This window comes from Choloepus didactylus, chromosome 7 (assembly GCF_015220235.1).
Source record: "Choloepus didactylus isolate mChoDid1 chromosome 7, mChoDid1.pri, whole genome shotgun sequence".
Taxonomy (NCBI): Eukaryota; Metazoa; Chordata; class Mammalia; order Pilosa; family Megalonychidae; genus Choloepus; species Choloepus didactylus.
The window spans coordinates 27,621,470-27,637,967 of record NC_051313.1 but is presented as its reverse complement, the minus strand read 5'-3'; the positions used below and the strand labels follow the sequence as shown (position 1 = coordinate 27,637,967).

General features: G+C 36.7%; 1 long non-coding RNA gene across 1 annotated transcript in view; it reads right to left on the bottom strand.

Annotated features, from left to right (window-relative positions):
• Nucleotides 1-2,303: 2,303 nt before the first annotated feature.
• LOC119540391 overlaps nt 2,304-16,498 on the bottom strand; it is an 18,763-nt gene continuing 4,568 nt past the window's right edge. The window contains exons 2-3 of the long non-coding RNA XR_005218084.1: nt 3,242-3,320; nt 2,304-2,344 (exon numbers count right to left, since the gene is read on the bottom strand). This is a non-coding gene — a long non-coding RNA (uncharacterized LOC119540391). The remainder of the gene's footprint in view (nt 2,345-3,241; nt 3,321-16,498) is intronic.

Genomic DNA, 16,498 nt, shown 5'->3' with positions numbered 1-16,498 from the left:
TAGAGTACTTGTTTCAGCATATCAAAATCCACAATAAGATCTAGGAATAGATATGAAGGTTGATTTTGACACTTTCAGAAGGACACAACATGTTTTCTTTGCATCAACATGATTTATATAATTTGAGAGTGTGCCAGTTTGCATGTATTATGTCCCTCAAAACACCATTATCTCTGATGCAATCTTGTGTGGACAGACATATTAGTGTTGATTAGATTGTAATTCTTTGATTGAGTGTGTCCATGGGGATGCAACCCACACAACTGTAGGTGATAACTCCGATTGGATAATTTCCATGGAGGTGTGGCCCCACCCATTCAGCATGGGCCTTGATTAGTTTACTGGAGCACTACATAAGCTCAGACAGAAGAAGTGAGCTTGCTACAGCCAAGAGGGACACTGAAGAATGCACAGAAGCTGAGAGAGTAGCTGCAGATGAGAGACAGTTTGAAGATGGCAGTTGAAAGTAGACTCTTGCTCCAGAGAAGCTAAGAGAGGACAAACACCCCAAGAGCAACTAAGAGTGACATTTTTGAGGAACTGCAGCCTACAGAGGAACATCATGGGAGAAAGCCATTTTGAAACCAGTACTTTGGAGCAGACACCAGCCACGTGCCTTCCCAGCTAACCAAGATTTTCTGGACACCACTGGCCATCCTCCAGTCAAGGTACCCAATTGCTGATGTTTTACTTGGATACTTTATGGCCTTAAGACTGTAACTATATAACCAAATAAACCACCTTTTAAAAAGCCAAAAAAAAAAAATTGCATTAAAAAAAAACTCATTTTCTTTCATTATGGTTTGCTAACTTGGTATGTTATAAGCCCAACCTCCTGGTGACTGCTTGAGAGAACCTGCTGGAATAAAGCTTACGCAGAGGAAAGACAGAAGCCAGAGATGAAACAGGCAGATTCCTGATAATAAAATTTCAGTAGCAGAATCCATCCTGAAGTTAGGGTACAATAATTCCTTTTTTGGCTTAAGCAGGTGTGAGATATGGGTTTTCATCACTTGCAACACTTGGAGACCAGACTAATAAAAAGAGTGAAAATTTTCAAGACTAATGTTCTACTGCTAAATTACTTTCTAAAATTAGTAAATTATATACCCACGAAGACTGTACAAGGGTCTCACCACACCTTTATCAGTGTTAGATATTTCCATCTTAAAATTTTTACTAATTTCATAGGAAAAAAATGTTACTCCATTTAAGTCTATATTTCTTAATTAGTGGATGGTAATTTTTTATATGTTAGTAATTTCAATTTGTTTATTAATATACTTTATCATTGAGACTCTTATGCAACTAAATTAGTTTTATACTAGGTTTTTAACTTTGATTTCCCATATTTGTTAGAAATATTTCTTATCCGTTGCTTGACTTTTACATAAGGAAAATCCATGCCTTTTATTTTCCCAGGGAAATTTCTTCAATTTAAACTTAAGGAAGAGATATGATAAGATAACAAGCATGTTCAATCTATATTTTTGTTTAACTTGCTTAGCAAAAAGTACCAGTTGTAATTTATAGAACAACAAGCACTGCATCTCTTGACTGGCTCATTTTAAATATTCTTAGTGCTATTTCTAGTAAAATAAATACTGATAACGTGAATGCTCGTGACAATCTAAATATTTTCCACCTCCCTGCCTATTCTCCATTCTCTCTCTAGAAGTAATTTATCAGAAGCAGTAATGGAATTCTCAAAGGGAGACAGTCTAAATGATGAAAGAGCTATTGACACCATTTTTATTAAGTCTTTAAAATTATAGCAATAAGGATTATAAAACTCTTCTAAAAGTCAATGACAGTGAATGCCAACAGACAGAGGAGAGCTTAATTGAACCCTTTTAACTCATTTCATCTGAACTACTCTTCCAGCAACAAGTTCTCCTAAAGTGCCATCTTGTCTAATATGCATATTCCACACTACTCAAGAAGAGAGATAAAACTATCTAACGGAAGTTATGATCATCTTTGTGGAAGTGGGTGGAATGGCTTTCCAGCAAACGCTTGTGGCCTTCTTTATCAATTCAGCAGCTTCAAGACTTGGCTATTATGTCTTCTGAAAACATGGATATAAATCCTATGAGGACACCAATATGACACTGCAAATTGTTGAAACGAACCATTATTTATCTCCCTTACTGAATATTTGTGTATGAACAATACACTCTTTGTTTTATTAGGGAAAGACAAGATCTCAGAGGTGCTCCATAGCAAAATTGTCAGTGTATTTCTTTAGCGGGGAAGTGATTGTACTTCAAAAGAAAACATAAGAACACCGAGTTGATTTGTTGGCCTTTCTCTTCCACATTGTGTCCAGAGCAGCACCTGGACCCTGGGAAGCAGAAATGATAAGTTATTTTAATAAATGTATCAATGAATGAGTGAATGAATGAAGCCAGTCTTAATCATTTTGGTTTTACATTGGAAAGTAGTATGTCTATTATACTGAATTATAGTTCTATGTCATTTCACCACCAATACTAATAATGATTATAACATTGATAAAATCTAACAAGTTAACTTTTACTGAGTGCTTAAATACAAACTCTTTATCTGCATTATCTTAATCCTTACAGCAGTCCCCTGGAGTAGATACTATCATCATTCCATTTTACAGATAAACCCTCCCTCTCAATAAACTTCATTCTTGCTTTTACTACATTTCTCAATACAGAAAGAGAAACTGCTTTATGTGTGGTGCATATGTGTGTGTGCAGGAAAGAAGCATGCAGAGAAGCAGGAATTTTCAATAGGATTTCACCCCACTCCACCTCAACTCCTTTTTTTGCTCTGTGACTTATCCAAGACCACACTGCAATTCATGCAAGGTAGTCAGGATTCAAACCCAGTTTTCCAGACCATCAGCTGAAAAGAAGCTGAAAGTCCCCTACACCACAGGGATGTTGGTGTACTTCAGAATCACCAGCGTATCTTACTTGAAAAATAGATCCCTAACCTCTCCCACCCCAAGATTCAGATTCAGTATAAGTCTGGTGAATCCCAGGTATTTGCATTTTTAACAAGTTTAAAACTTTGATGTCATAAATGTCATATTCAGAAAATTTGGCAAGTTACCCACTAAAAGTTTGAAGGATTCCAATGACATAATAGCAGTGAAGACCTTTGTAAATAATGTTTGGAACAAGAGTATAATGGTAACAATGTGCAGCAGGGTTGTTTTCCTTTAAGCATGGTCCATGCCAATGGATGGAAGGTTTAGCATACATACGCAAATAAAACTGTAGGCTCCAAGTCTTCTGTCCTTGTCCCAGTTTGGCTTTACAACGGAACCAGTGTCGAGAATAAGACTTTATACCATTTGGAAACATAAAGGGAAAATTCATACACATACTATATTAGAATGACACCTATTGTGGAAGCATTTTTCTTCTTAACACATGACTGTTAACTCTCAGAAATGTTTTATGATCAATCTTAAAACTTTGGAAATTAGCATAATAACCAGGAAACACCTTGAGACAGGTCAATTATACTCCTGAAAATTTCAGTAAATATGAAGGTTAGGTAACTTGAGAAAAGCAGGTGTGAAGGAATAACCTGCTTCTATCCACTGGCATTTATTTTCTAAATGATAGCCTGTCAAATTGTGTGTTATTTGGGTGAAAATGTAGCCTTTTAAGACAGGTTGCTCTGTGATTTGATTTTGTTTCTGAACTTGCCAAAAATGTTTCCCTAGCATATGAAACTAATTCACCATGTGGGAAATGCTTTAGAGACTGGAACAAAATCCACATCTTTCTACATACATTAGCCTTTAACAAAAAAAAAAAAAAAAAAAGACCATTCAAAATGCTAAATTGGGAGATAAGAGACCCAGATTCTATTCCTGAACATGTAATTAATTTATATGCCACCAATCCTCTCTTGATCTCAAGTATCTTATTAACAAATGAGAAGGTGGAGTATGGGAGAGAAAGGAAAATGAGATAACCTGGAGGGTCCTTTATAGGTGGGAGTTGGCAAACTTTTTCTGTAAAGGGTCAAAGAGTGAATAAACTTTAGGCTTGAGGCCATATTATTGCTGCATATCTGCATACTGAGCTCTGCCTTTGTAGTGCTAAAGCAGCCACAGACAGTAGGTACACAAGTACATGGCTATGTTCCAACAAAATAAAATAAAATTGTATCCAAAAAAAGAGATGGTGGGCAGGATCTGGTTTTACAGACCTAAAACTCAACAACACTACGAAATAACATATTACTCAAATTTCCAGAGACACTACAGGGCAAATTTATTTTAAATATACTAAAGAAAACTGAGTAACTGTGGTTTAAACTTGTTTATATTCCTCACACAAAACCTGTTCATCCTTGATCAATTTAATACCAGTGTACACAAGAAACTTCTAGAGTTAACATTTGCCAGTGTATTTTTCTTCAATAATGCTATTTCCCATTGCCAGGAATATCATTTACTAAAAATATATTAAAAATATACTTAAACATCACATCCTTATAAATACCAACGAACGAACTCACAGTAGTTAGTCATGCAGTGTATATAACCATGAGCCCAGGCTTGGGAATCAAATAGACTTGGCAGTTTTTTATTATCATGATTTTGGAAAGTTACTTAATTTCCAGGACCTCTGCTTTCTCAACAGTTAAGTGGATATATAATATTGACCTCGTTGGGTAAATGAGATGAGGATAAAGCGAGAGTGCATGTGAATAGTAAGGGACTCACTGATAGTTACTGTTACTTTGGCAAAAAAATAAAATTACAACTGGACCTCCTGTGTAAATTTATGATAAGTACTCAAAACTGACAAGTATGAATACCAGTGCAGCTTCAGAGAATGACTTTTGAGCAAAACTAGGGCAAAAGCAGTCCATGTTATATCAAATTGACATTCTCAAATATCTGAAGAAAGTATTCAAATACTGTTTCCCAGCTATTGGTCATTTAAGGATGAGGATTAGAACAGGGAGAGGCATGGCCAAGTACTGGATCAGAGCTTTTTTTTTTTTAAATAATTAAATTCAGTTTTATTGAGATATATTTGCATACCATACAGTCATCCATGGTGTACAATCAACTGTTCATAGTACCATCATATTGTTGTGCATTCATCACCCCAATCTATTTTTGAACATTTTCTTACACCAGAAATAATAAGAATAACAAATAAAAGTAAAAAAGAACACTCAAATCATCCCCCCCCATCCCACCCTATTTTTCATTTAGTTTTCGTCCCCATTTTTCTAGTCATCATACATACTCTGGATAAAGGGAGTGCAATCCACGGGGTTTTCACAATCACACTGTCACCGCTTGTAAGCTACACTGTTATCAAATCATGTTCAAGAGTCAAGGCTACTGCGTTGCAGTTTGATAGCTTCAGGTATTTACTTCTAGCTATTCCAATACACTAAAACCTAAAAAGGGTTATCTATAGAGTGCATAAGAATGCCCACCAGAGTGACCTCTCCATTCCATTTGAAATCTCTCAGCCACTGAAACTTTATTTTGTTTCATTTCACATCCCCCTTTTGGTAAAGATGTTCTCAACCCCTTGTGTCGGGTCCAGATTCATCCCCAGGAGTCAGGTCCCACATGGGGGGAAGGCAGTGAGTTCACCTGCCGAGCTGGCGTAGCTAGAGAGAGAGGGCCACATCTGGGCAACAGAGAGGCACTCAGGGGGAGACTCTTAGGCACAATTATAAGCAGGTTTAGCCTCTCCTTTGCAGTAACAAGCTTCATAAGGGCAAGCCCCAAGACAGAGGGCTCGGCATACTAAACCATCATTCCTCAATGTTTGTGAGAACATCAGCAACAATCCAGGTGAGGAAGTCCAACACTTCTGCATTTTCCACCAGCTCCTAAGGGGGGGCCCTGCATATATATTTTTATTCTCTGCCCAAATTACTTTGGGATGCTGATCGCAGCTTTTGATCAGTGAGTTTAGATCACTGGGTCCTGACTCTGAACTGGACAAGGTCTGCTGCAGCCACTGTTTCAACACGTCCCCTAACAGAGGTGAAGGTGGTGGAGGTTTAAAGACCCAGGACCTCCTTATGGCTGTGGGGAACAGGTTGCTGAAGAGGGTCATCTGCTGAGTAGGCCAGGAAAGTGCAGCTTTGGGGAACTGTCAAAAAAGGCTTTTTGGTGTCTTTCCTGACTCTCTCCCCAGGGCTCTTTGGAACTGATCCACATCCCCTCCATGAGTCCTTGGCCCTGATTTGACTGGGAAATACTGCCTTGGGAAAGTCCTCTCCAGGGTGACCCTGCCTCCCAGAATTTGCCCTCGAGGCAAAAGCAGCTGGAGGCAATGAAAGGAGAATCAAAAATAAAAACAATTAAAAAACAAAAAAGAGGCAAAACAAAAATAAGCAGAACACATCAAGATTCCTGTAGAAGAAACAGAGGAAAGGAAGATTTCTACTGGGAGTGAAACAATTGCACAAATAGTGCAATCTTAAAAATTGTACTATATTGCCAAGGCAAGAATCAGAAGAGCTGAAAAAATTTGATCAGTTAAACACAGGCAATTCTACAGGTCTAGAACAGGTTGAACCAAGTGTCCAAGAAGAGCCTAAACACAAAGCCAATCAAAAATAAAACCTGGGCAAGAGGGAGAAACTGACCTTCAGAGTAAATTCATCAAGATAATCAGATGCCAAAATGAACATGTGGAAGTATTTAATATATTTCACCATATCAATAGACTAAAGAAGAAAAAACATGTGATCACCTATTTGATCAAAAAAAAAAAGGCATTTTACAAGTTATAACATCTTTCCTGAGAAAAACTCTCTCAAACTAGGATTAAAAGAGAATTTCCTCTGCCTTGTAAAAATCTTCAGTGCCAAACATCATACTCAACAATGAGCCTTCCAATCCATGAACGTGGTATACATACCATTTATTTAGGTTTTCTTTAATTTCCTTTTGCAATATCTTGTAGCTTCCAGTGCAGAGAATTTCACTAAACTTACACATTTTATTGTTTTGATATCTTGTAAGTAAAATAGCTTCTTATATTTTATTTTTTTATTCATTGTGAGCATATAAAAATACAATGAATTATTATACATTGGTCTTGAGTCCCTATGACCTTGATACGTCCACTATTAGTACGAGTAACTATTTTGTAGATTTCTTAGTATGTTTCAATACACACGATCATGTTGTTGGCAGATAAGATAGTTTTACTTCTTTCTTTCCAATCTTTTTGCCTCTTATTCCTTTTACTTACCTTATTGTATGGTTAGGATGTCCAGTACAATGTTGAATATAATGATTATTCTCCACAAATAAATCTATAGATTCAATGCTATCCTAATCAAAATTATATCAGATATTTAAATTTTATCTTTTACTTTTTTGTATGTGAAAATTAAGCTGATTTTTTAAAAACCATATGGAAATGCAGGGCATGTACAGCCAGCACAACCCTGAAGAAGAAGAAGAGCAAAGCTGAACGATCTATCTTACTATATATCAAGACTGATTATGAAGGTACACTACTAAGAGAGCATTATTTGTACAAGGATACACAAACTGTCCAACGAAACATAACAGACCCACACATGCATGGTCACCTGATTTACGACCCAAATAACACTGCAGTACAATGGGGGAAACAGACTACAAAAGTGCTAACCATAAAGGAAAAAACATTTGATAATTTGGATTATATTAAATGTACAAGCTTCTTTTTATCAAAAGAAACCATTACCTGAATAAAAGGTCACCCAGTGGAAGACAAGATATTCACAACACACATATCTAACAAAAGTACTCATAGCAAGAATATATCAGGAACTCCTACAAATTAATTTAAAAAATGACCTGTTAGAATGTTCAGAGGATTATTATTCATGAAATCAAAAACTGAAACCTACCCATAAGCCCATCAACAGTAGAAAAGATTACATATGGTATATTCACAAAAGGATATATTATACAATGATAATGAGTGATCTTCAACTGCCTAACAACAATATGGATGAAAAAGAAAGAAGCCAGACACAAAGAAAAGAATATTCTGTATTGAATTAAAGGAAAAAAAAACTTTTAACAAGCAAAACCACTCTGTGTTGTTAAAGTCAGTAAAGTGGGTACTCTGGAAGGGGAAGTAATGAAAAAAAGGAGGCTCAAGCAGGGCTACTTGCTGATAAAGGTTTGTTTCTTGATATGGGTGCTAGCTAAACAGATGCATTGAATGAGCTGCAAAAATTCAGAAGACTGGAATAAAAAAAAAAGGCGGAGAGAGAATTATCCAAATCAAAATGAGTAGCAACTCAGTGGCAAAGCAGGAGCTCTAACTTTTAGCCCAGAATCCAGATCTGTTCACTCTCAGAGGCCAGGGGACAGGGTAGGGGCTGGACAGAGAGACCATCAGCAGGAGACTATTTGACCTCCTGTTCAGGAAGAGCCTCACATGTGGAGTTTGGACATTTTTCCAAATATGATTATGCATATGGTTAGGAGATACCCCAACAATTTGAAAAGGAAAAATCATTTGATTATTTAGATTATATAAAAAACTTAATAGTACAGGATCATCTTGCCTTATGATGAACTATTGCATTTTATATTGTTTTTAATAAGTTTTATAATTATAATATGAATAGCAAAATGATATAGCTTTGTTGGGTTTTTGTATTAAAATTGTTGACCAGTTAATGTAAATATTTACAATACACCAAACATTTTATAATATGGTTTAAACATGTCTTCATTTTGAAATATACAGGGAGCCTCCAAAAAATAAAAACAAACAAAAAAAGGAAGTGAATCCGTCAACCTCTGAGTGGCTCAGTTTATCAGGATTGTCTATTCACAAAACCCCAAAAATACTAACAGAAATAATAAGCTTTCCATAACTTTCTTGAGTCTGAATCCAAAACTGCAGTTTTCATTGCCTAATTATGGTCCAAAATGAAGACTGATTTTAAGTCCTGTCTGGTTTAGTGGTCAATTCATTAAAATGTCTACTAAAGCTGGCTGCTTTAGAGAATTTAGTCTAAACACACAATGTGCTATCCTTTTAGGTATGGATTCAATCAAAAGTTCTGGTTCACAACCCAGCAGTCTTTTCCCCACTGGCAAACTGTCTTGTAGCAAGCCAAGTTGCTGAAAGCCTTTACATAGAAATTCATGAAACAAAATTCACATTGCTAAGCTGTATTCATGGCCTTTATTAATGCTTCAGAATTTTTTTAATACTCTATTATCTATGGTCATTATAACTTAATTTCTTTCACTTTCTACCTTTTTACATTTTAAATTTTAATATTTAAAATTTGTTAGCATTTTCTTCAGGATGAAAATAAAAGGGCTACTAAAATTACCAAAAGGAAATGGGTCATTGGAACGAATCTCACTCAATACCACATGGATCTCTCCAAGAGACTGAAAAGTCATCTGAACCTTCCAAACATATCCAGTCCGCTTATTTTGACTGGGAATTTTATCAAACAAGATTGTCGGGAGAATACTGAGTACCAACGTTCTCTGCTGCTTCCAAGGTTAGAAATTGGGTGAGAACAGCCTGCCTATCCTGTATTTCACCGTGAGTGATCCAGGGCCTGGAAAATGGCAGGGATGGTGGGGGTGTGGATTTTAGGAGAGGGGAATGGGGTGTCAAAGGTGAGACATGAAAGAAGGTACACTGAATTTGAGCAACGCAGGGTTCAAGTTATTTATGAAGCATGAAGATTGAACACAATGACTTCACATAAAAGCATTTGAAACACGCACGCTTTTTTTAGAGTAAGTGCATAGATTCTTGAGATTGGACTATTTAACTGTAAAATTAAGAATTCCTATGTGTTATTCATATCCTCCAATTCTTCTGGCATCTCCTTTCAATTCATGGCTTTCTCTTCAACTCTTACCGCCAGAAACCCAGGAGTTAATCCCATTTTCTAGCGTACTAAATTGCATGATCTAAGCCGTACCCAGTTACCCTGTGCAATGTCTGTAATTCACTTTAAAAAACTTTGGCAAAAACCCAGCACTACAAATGTGTGTGCTGGTTGGTTTAAATTACACATAGAGGCAGCTAACTACTTGACTCAAGAACACAAATATACACACATCAGAAAGATCACCTCAGAGAGGGCTTCTGCATCCATGTCCCTGCAACACACCAGACATTTGGCTAATTAGCATCCTGAATATCAGACAGGGATTTTCACTGGTGAAATTAGTGGTTTATTATCAGCATAATGAATGTTAGAAATAGGCTATCCTGGGTGAAATTAGTGGCGTTCAACATATATGGAAGGCAATAATTTAGAGGCTTTTGCATGAACAGTGTTTCTTATATCAAAACGGTCCCGGGTCCACCATTGGTCTGGAGGATATCTGGTGGCGGAATCTATAATGATAATGGAGGGCTCTTTCTGGATTATTGCTACTTCTGCGCTAAAAGAACTTTTCATGCAAAGTGAAACCTCAGTACCTAAAAATAACAGAGTTGGGACTTCATAGAGGGTAGAAAACAAGTTGTTTGAAATGCTTAATGCCTACTTGCTAATATATGCTTGTTAAGTATCCAAACATGAGGCAGAACATGCTCTAAGATTTGTTGTATTATAAACTGGTACTAATGTCATGGGGAGTAGCCGTCATACACCTCAGTCTTTCATGGTGGCTACTAAATTTCTGCCAAAAGGAATGGACAAATTGTGTACAACCATACTGTCTTGGATCAGTTCACAGACCTCTTGATTCATCTCCACGTATTCTCATCAGAATTCATATCCTCAGTCTTTTAAAGCTCTCTTTATAAGATAAAATGGTAAATCACATTTTGCTACTAGTTTAGTTTGTACCTTAACATATATTTTGTATAAATGATTTTTATACAGTCTCTATACAATCAAAATGAATATATGTGCAAAATATATGCAAAAACCTCTAGTTTTGGTTCTGCTCATTTTTTGAAGTGGGCATAGTAATAATAGGATGCTTAAAAATAGCACCTCCCTGTGGAATCAAAGAGAAAAAGCAATATAGTTGCACTTCCATTTGGGCCTCCTTAAAGACTCCACAGTCCTAATCAAAAGGTGGAAAATCCAGCCTTCATAGGGGACTGGCCAGCGGGGAAAATGGTTTTGGTTTGAAAGAGCCCTGGATTTAACTAAGCTATATTTTATGGATGATGATATTCTACCTTCATATAGGGCTGGCCCTGGCTTCCAGTGTTTTGTTGTCAATGATAACACACTATAACAGTTTTGGGCTTTGCTTTTATATCAGCTGGGATACAATGGGATGCTAAAGTACTACCCATTTCTAATAACTAATCATTAATAGGCAAACTAGAGAGTCTCTCAAAGGTCTAATGTTTTTTTTTCTTTCCATCGTTCTTAGAGCTATGTGGGCTATAATATTTTTAAGACATAAAAAACTTAGTTACTACGATGCCTGATTTCTTAGAGATAATTATGCTGGCCATGCTATCCTAAATGAAAACTCTATTAATTTTGTGGTGTACATAAAGGCCATGTACTGTATAAAACTATCCATAGTCACTTCTATTCTTAGACATAGAGTAGACTTAGACAAACAACAGAAAGGCATTTTAACACCTTTGGTAAGTGGTGCTATAACCAAGCATGTAAATATTTCATTTGGGAATTTTTATATCAGCTGACTCCTGAAGTCTAAGTCTCTAATTTTTCTTGGACATGAATCCAACAGGTATTTAAATAATTTTGTTCATGCCTTTGTTATTTTAGCAATATGTTTGCTCCTGTTCTTAAGATTGTAAAAATTTTGCAAAAAAGGAATTGCCTCCACTTACAAAATGCTATTCACAAGAGGATCTAAGATGGCGGCATAGAGAAGAGTGGAAGCTAAGTAGTCCCCCTGGAACAACTAAAAAAAAACAGAAACAACTAGTAAATAATCCGGAATAACTGCAGGGGGACAAATGTGACCGTCCACTCATCATACACCAACATGAATTGGGAGGAATGCCCGAGATCACAGCATAAAATCTGTAAGTAAGAACTGCAGATCCAAATTGGGAGACCCCTCCCCCACAGCCTGAACTACAAAGCCTCATGGTGCCAGAAAGAAGCTTTCTCCCAGCAAGTGAATACAGCTCAGCTGAGCTTCAACCGGGGCTTTAATTAGCAAGTGTGAACTGCTCACTACAGGTACGAATCTCCAACAAGTAAACAGAGGCTTTGGGTGATGACTGACCTCAGAGAGCTGGAGGGTCACCTCAGACTAGCTCTGTTCCTTTTTAGACTCAGTGGAGAAAGCCTCAGCCATTTTCAGTTCCCAGTTCTGTGACCCAGACAAGGGTATAGCACAGGCAGAGAGAGACCATCAAAATGCTAATGACCTCCCCCTAGGGCGTCTATCTTCACTAAGAGGAAAGCGGTGGGGCCCAGCTCTACTACCTGCCTTTCATTCAGAACTTACACCAGTCAGGAATTATAGGCTAACTGGTGCCACCTGTTGGGCAGAAAAGCACAGTGACTAGAGGCATCAGAGGGTGTACCAATTTTCTAAGACACACCCTCAGGGAAACCAGATACTGAATATTTCTTCCTTCTGGGACCTTAGCCCATTCTTGTCTGAGGAGGCCTGATTGGGGTAACCAAGGAAACCATGCCTAGACAACAGAAAAACTACAACCTACACCAAGAAAAATGAGGTTATGGCCTGGTCAGGGGAACAAACTTGCACTTCAACTGTGATGCAGGAATTGAAATAACTAATAATAACTGAATTCAAAAAGTTTAGGGAAGATATGGCAAGAGATGAACCGTATAATGAAAACAATGGGCGTACATAAGGTAGAAATTGAAAGTTCAAAAAACCAACTGGCAGAATCTATGGAAATGAAAGGCACAATACAAGACATGAAAGACACACTGGAAACATACAACAGCAGATCTCAAGAGGCAGAAGAAAACACTCAGGAACTGGAGAACAAGGTACCTGAAAGCCTACACACAAAAGAACAGATAGAGAAAAGAATGGAAAAATAAGAGCATCGTCTCTGGGAACTTAAAGACAAAACAAAAAGCAAGAATTGGTGTCACAGAAGGAGAAGAGAAGGGAAAAGGGGCAGAAGCAATAATAGAGGAAATAATCAATGAAAATTTCCCATCTCTTATGAAAGACATAAAATTACGGATCCAAGAGTGCAGCGTACCCCAAACAGAATAGATCTGAATAGACCTACGCCAAGACACTTAATAATCAGATTATCAAACATCAAAGATAAAGAGTGAATCCTGAAAGCAGCAAGAGAGAAGCGATCTATCACATACAAAGGAAGCTTGATAAGACTATGTGTGGATTTCTCAATAGAAACCATGGAGGCAAGAAGGAAGTGGGGTGATATAGTTAATGTACTGAAAGAGAAAAACCACCAACCAAGAATCCTATATCCGGCAAAACTATCCTTCAGATATGAGGGAAAGCTTAAAATATTCTCTGACAAACAGACAATGACCGAGTTTGTGAACAAGAAACCTGTTCTACAGGAAACACTAAAGGAAGCACTGCAGACAGAAAGGAAAAGACAGGAGTGAGAGATTTGGAAAACAATTTTGGGAGATAGTAGCACAGCAATGTAAGTACACTGAACAAAGATGACTGTGTATATGGTTGAAAGAGGAAGGCTGGGACCATGTGGGACACCAGAAGAAAAGACCAACGATAAAGACTGGGACTGTGTAACTCAGGGAAACCTAGGATGCTCAATGATTGTAATAAAAGGTACAAATATCTTTTTACATGAGGTAGAACAAATGAATGTCAACATTGCAAGGTGTTAAAAATAGGGTGGGATTGGGGGGAAAATACAATCAATGCAAACTAGAGGCTAGAATTAACAGAAACATTGTATTATGCTTCCTTTAATGTAACAAAAGCAATATACCAAAGCTAAATGCCTATGGGGGGGGCAGGGATAGGGGAAGGGAATGGGACTCCAGGCATTAGTGATGTTGTCTGACTCTTTATTCTACTTTAGGTTAATGCTATCTTTCTTTTTGTCACCTTCTAGCTATCAAGTTTTTGTTTGTTTGTTTGTTTTTCTCTCTTTCTCTTGCCTTTTTCTTTTGCTTCTCTGCCTTCTTTGACTCTTCCTCCATCTTTGTGGAAGAAATGTCCTTATAATAGAGAGTGGCGATGGTTCTCAATACATACATACATGACTATACGGGGAACCAACAATTGTTTACTTAGGATGGAATGTATAGTGTTTGAACAAAACCATCTCAAAAGAAACGGGTTGATGAAGAAACCTTGAGGGCACTATATTGAGTGAAATAAGATAGAAACATAAAGGCAAATATTGCAGGGTCTCACTGATATGAACTAATTATAATATGTAAACTCATAGACATGAAATATAAGTTACTAGGATATAGAATGAGGCTAAAGAATGGGGAGCAGTTGCTTATTATGAGCAGAATGTTCAACTAGGGTGAACTTAAATATTTGGAACTGGACAGGGGTGATGGTAGCATGTAATGAGAATAACTAACAGTGCTAAAAGGTGTGTGAAGGTGGTGGAAAGGATAAGCTCAGAGTCACGCATGTCACCAGAAGGAAAGTTGGAGGTTAAAAGATGGGAATGTATAAAACAGTGAATCTTGTGGTGGACAATGTCCGTGATTAACTATACAAATATTAGAAATCTCTCTCATGAACTAGAACAAATGTACATCACTATAATTACAGGTTAATAATAGAGAGGCATATAGGGAAAAAATATATACCTATTGCAAACTATATACTACAGTTAGTAGTATTTTAACATTCTTTCATCAACAGTAACAAATGTACTATACCAAAACTACGAATCAATAATGGAGGGGGGGGGGCATGCTTAGGTGTATGGGAGGATGTGAGTTTCCTTTTTTTGTCTTTGTTTATTTTCTGGAGTAGTGAAAATGTTCTAAAAACTGAAAAAAAAATAATCGTGTTGATGGATGCACAGCTGCATGGTGGTGCCGTGGGCAATTGATTGTACACTTTGGATCTTTGGGTAGTTTTAAGGTATCTGAACAATCTCAATTAAAAAAAAGATTAAAAAAAAATGCTGTCTACGTTCTTCAAGTTCCCATTGCATCTAATACAATGCCACACATAAAATATTGGTGAATGAACAGACTAAGACGGTAACTACTTTACTGATTTATTTTTAAATAATGTTTATTTTATCTGGCCTAAAATTAAAAAGATTAAAATATTTTTCTCAGTTTGTTATATGATTCTTACACTTAAATTCTTAGAGCAAACACAGGCAAATTTTATTTAGAATGTCAATCTGTACAAATGCCTTATGTCCTATTTACAGTCTCTCTTTATCCAACCAAAACTAATAGACATGCAAAATATATGCAGAAACCTTTAGCTTTGCCTCTGGTCTTTTTTTTTTTTTTTTTAAGTGGGCATAGGAATAGGATGCTTATAAAAATAGCACCCCCTATGGAATCATAGAGAAAAAGAGCATACTCCTTAAAAAGAAAACAAAAAAATTCATATCTTTTTTCCCGGTGTTATTTGCTTGCTTTTTCAGAATTCAATTAGATTAAGTTCTGACTCTAAAGCTGAATGAAGTTCAATCCTGATACTGTTTTAGTCTTCACTACATAGTTTAAAAACTGTGCTAGCATCTAGCACAGTTCCTGAGACATAATAAATATTTGCTTAAAGAATGAATATAAACATCCACAAATGATTGTAAAAGTTAAACAAGCTTCATAAAAAGGTGAAATTTGAATGTATCAAATGACTTACCAGTTACTTCTTAGGATGTTCATTTTCAATCTGTACAGAAGGTGGCGCCAAAGACATATTTATCCACTAGCTGAAAGTCTTCCCCATTAAACAAAATATTCCCTCGAAAATACTTTTTTGGGTAAACTAACAATAAGATCTGCTTGGACATAAATGTGGGCTACAGAAATAAGTTCAAATTTTACCCCGTGTGAGTCAACCTTTGATCCTTAAATCTCTCTCAGGGATGACAGAATGCTAAATGAATGGGAAGTCAATTTCAGTTAAGTGAAACTCTGCAGTTACAAAACAAATTGCCAGATCCCAAAAGAATATCTGTTGGAAAAGGGTTCTAGCACAAAGCTGTAATACGATGGAAAATCTTCACTACTGTGAAGGAAATATGATTGAACAACAGAATCAAGTTAAGAACACTTTTTTTGGCTAAGCTTTCATTTTATGGAGCTCCAAATTAACTTTTACTCCTATCTTGCTGTCCAATAAAAGATAAAATGGAAATTTCATGTATAGAAAGGAAGTTCACTTATTCTGATGCTAATGAATATAATCCAAATGACAATGCAAATTGTTTGATTACAAAACCATTTTAGATCCTCCTGGTCTTAGATAATCCTTTTATTCTCCCATGGCTGCCTTTGAATTTCTCTGGAGATACTGCAGACTTGCCCACTCTGCCTAACCCACTCTTACCTCAGAGTCAGCTGATAACCTTACCTATTTTGTTTGAGAAGTTAT